A 4,191-nucleotide genomic window follows, 5' to 3' on the forward strand; every position below is an offset into this window, starting at 1 on the left:
GGTGCCATATCACTCATTCCATAAGAAAAAAGAAACTAGAAGCTAAATAGGAATTAATAAATAAAGAAAGATGAATAAACTAAAGTCAAATCAAGAACTAGAGAGGAGTTGACTGGTCAACCGTAGTCCTAGATTCTATGAGCCAGCTTAACGAAAACAAAGAGAAATTGGTATGGGCCTACCTAATAACACTCGACCCAAATTACTTTATTATATGCGTCATAAACATCAAAACGGTCGCGTACCTACTTGTAATACACTTGGATTAATCGAAAATAACATGATTTCTCCCTTTCGTGCGTTGACTTACATTTCGTCCCGCTTAATGATCAAGCAAAGCATCAACGCCACTAACCAAGCTTGTCAACTGCCTTCTCATGATTCCTTACTCTAATCCTTGTACCATCAGGAGTCCTCATGCTAAGAGGAACAAGGAATGATGGAGATCCCAATGGTCCATGTCCTGAATTTGGATGCGCCTCGATTCTCATCATTCACTCCTTCCTCCAAAAGATTCGACTGAGATTATTTGAAAATGATATCAATGCTTGATTAACTGATTTCATTTCATTTGAGAATGATATAAATACTCGATCAACTAATTAATTTCCTTATATTTGTCCAAGCAATGGATCTATGTCTATGCTTGCAGCTTACACGCGCTTTCACTCGACACTTATGCTTATGGTCCCCAAATAAAACCAACCTATCATATTAAACAAAGATTAGAAAGAGAAGCGCAAAAGCAAGGAAAGAAATCGCAAGTTCTTTGTTCTTCTCTGTACGGCTGGGCTTACCTAATAACACTCCGACCCAAATTACTTTATTGTATGCGTTCCAAACATTAAAACGGTCACATTCCTACTTGTATTACTCTTGGATTAATCGAAAGTAACATGATTTCTCCCTTTCGCACTTGGATTTAGGTCTTGTCCTGCTTGATATAATATGAGAAAATAAGAGAATAAGGTAACAACACAAATTTTAGTGTATTCGTGGAATGCAACCTTGCTCACATTTTAGAAGATGATTGTAGGCTTGTTACAACAACCGCGAACTTATATTCATACAAGATATATTATGCAGCAAAATAATCAAACGGTCAATATGCTAGATAATATGATAAAGCAAGATAGTACTATTGCATACAAGGAAATATGGTGACAACAAAGCATAACATTCTCGGTGTGAAATATATCCGAACCTAAGGACTCTTTTTCTTTTATTTTTTTTGTTGTGGTTGGAAAGGCTTGACAACTATGAAAAAATAAGGAAATGGAAACACATGTAAGGGTTAGAAATATAATGGGAGAAATTGAAACAAGAGAATGATGAATAACACGTTGTACCCCTGGAAGCTAATACCAAATTGATGCGTTAGCCCCTTGGAAGGCTTGCTTGAGTCGGATCTAGGTAGGACATGTGGCAAGGCTTCTCTTATTGACGTCTAAGGCAACCTTGATAGAAGGAGACGGAGAACACGTCAATGGCCTTAGAAAGGAGGCAGCAAAATTCTCAATTGTGCTATGAATACGGGATACAAATGTGGACAAGTGAAGGCCAAGATGACGTAGGTAAGGGATTGATCACGGTTCCACTTAATGAACATTGAAAATAGGGACAATCCCACTTTCACAATTCGGATGATAAAGGCCAAAGTGACGTAGTAGGAGGTGGACACGATTCCACTTAATTTGAAGATTGAAAGTGAGGACAATCCCATTATCACAATTCGGTTGATGAAGGCCAAAGTGACGTAGTAGAAGGTGGACATAATTCCACTAATTTAATGATGGAAAGTGGGCACAATCCCACTAACATAAATCCAATGATGAAGGCCAACCACGTTATAATGAAATTGGGGACGAACAATGATGAAAAATGAAACACAATCCCACTTTCTCAATTCGGGAAATTAAAGGACAACCACATTGAAATGAAAATGGGACGAAACAATTAATGAAGATGGACTTAATTCCAAACAAGAATGTAGATTAAAGGGTGATGGTGTTTAAGAACAGGGTCGGCACAAATAAGAGAGGCGGCATCGAAGTAGTCCAAAGCTCTCACAATTCCTTGTATAAAATTCGACGTGCTCTAAAACAAAACCAATATCCCATATATATGGGAACCCTAAACCTAGATTTCTAATAAAGGAAAACAAGCTAAATAAATACAAATAAAAAATAAAAACAAATAGCAATATAAACCCAAAGATGAAAGTTTAAGTTTAGGAAGTCTCTTCATGCTAAGTAGACAATGATAAAATCTTGAAGGTGGGTATGGAAATTGAGGATGCTCCATTCCTTGCAAAGGCCTTGGCGACAATGCTCGAAGTGGCTTGAGCAATAGCTTTGGCACGAGCCCTCGTTATAGGTCTGTTTGAACGAACGCTCAACATATCTTCCTCTTGAGCCTCTGTCAATGTCAATGGTGGAACTGCATCAAACAATCAACTCAGAACTGGTACGGACAAGGGGAATCCGATTGTTTAATTAAAACAAAGCATTGCAATGGTCCCTGCAGATGCTCATGCAATGTGATTTATGCGTAGTACTCTGAATGTCAAAGTGAAGAAATTCAACCAATCGCGGGTAAACAGCAGGAGTAACTATGACTCTCTTAAGGTAGCCAAATGCCTCGTCATCTAATTAGTGACGCGCATGAATGGATTAACGAGATTCCCATCACCGCTCACTATCTAGCGAAACCACAGCCAAGGGAACGGGCTTAGCGGAATCAGCGGGGAAAGAAGACCCTGTTGAGCTTGACTCTAGTCCGACTTTGTGAAATGACTTGAGAAGTGTAGGATAAGTAGGAGCCTTAAACGATGATGGTAAAATACCACTACTTTTAACGTTATTTTACTTATTCCGTGAATTGGAGGTGGGGCTACGCCCCTCTTTTTGGACCCAAGGTCGCTTCGGCGGTCGATCTAGGCGAAAGACATTGTTAGGTAGGGAGTTTGGCTGGGGTGGCACATCTGTTAAAAGATAACGCAGGTGTCCTAAGATGAGCTCAACGAGAACAGAAATCTCGTGTGGAACAAAAGGGTAAAAGCTCATTTGATTCTGATTTCCAGTATGAATACGAACCATGAAAGCGTGGCCTATCGATCCTTTAGACCTTCAAAATTTGAAGCTAGAGGTGTCAGAAAAGTTACCACAGGGATAACTGGCTTGTGGCACCCAAGTGTTCATAGCGATGTTGCTTTTTAATCCTTTGATATCTGCTCTTCCTATCATTGTAAAGTAGAATTCACCAAGTGTTGGATTGTTCACCCACCAATAGGGAACGTGAGCTGGGTTTAGACCGTCGTGAGACAGGTTAGTTTTACCCTATTGATGATTGTGTCGCAATGGTAATTCAACCTAGTACGAGAGGAACTGTTGATTCGCACAATTGGTCATCACGCTTGGTTGAAAAACCAGTGGCGCGAAGCTACTGTGCGCTGGATTATGACTGAACCTCTCTAAGTCAGAATTCGGGCCAAAAGCGACGCGTTGTCCACCGCTCGTTTGCCGACCAGCAGTAGGAGACCTCCGGTCCACAAAGGCACGTGTCGTTGGCTAAGCCCTTACGGCAAACGAGCCCCGCGGGCCGCCTTGAATTACAATTTCCACCGGGCGGCGGACTGAATCCTTTACAGATGACTAAAATATGCGATGGGGTATTATAAGTGGCAGAGTGGCCTTGCTGCCACGATCCACTGAGATTCAGCCCTTCGTCGCTTCGATTCGTCCCTCCTCTCCTCCCACACCTAAAAACAAAACCAGTTTATTCTTAAAAAAACGGCCCTGAGGTTCCACGCTCTAAGGTCCAAGAATCCCCTAAGTCCCAAGTCCCAAAATCCTAAGTAATTCCATAAACTCAGCAGACTTGAGAACACATCTAAGTTCTATCCAGTGCTGCATGTAAGTCCCCCACACTATGCAGCACGGGGGCCAAGTCCCAAAATCCTAAGTAGTTCTACAAACTCAGCAGACTTGAGCACACATCCAAGTTTTATTCTAGCTAGTGCTGTATGCAAGTCCCCCACACTATGGATGCTTAAAGTAATTTCTTAACGCAATGCAGCACGGGGGCTAAGCCTCCTTGCACAGGACTCGGGGACAAGTCACATCACAGCCCAAAAAATCATTCGGACTAAGAATCACGTGCAATGTGTCACGGGCTTGGTCTTTCTACCAA

This window comes from Ricinus communis, chromosome 1 (assembly GCF_019578655.1).
Source record: "Ricinus communis isolate WT05 ecotype wild-type chromosome 1, ASM1957865v1, whole genome shotgun sequence".
Classification (NCBI taxonomy): Eukaryota; Viridiplantae; Streptophyta; class Magnoliopsida; order Malpighiales; family Euphorbiaceae; genus Ricinus; species Ricinus communis.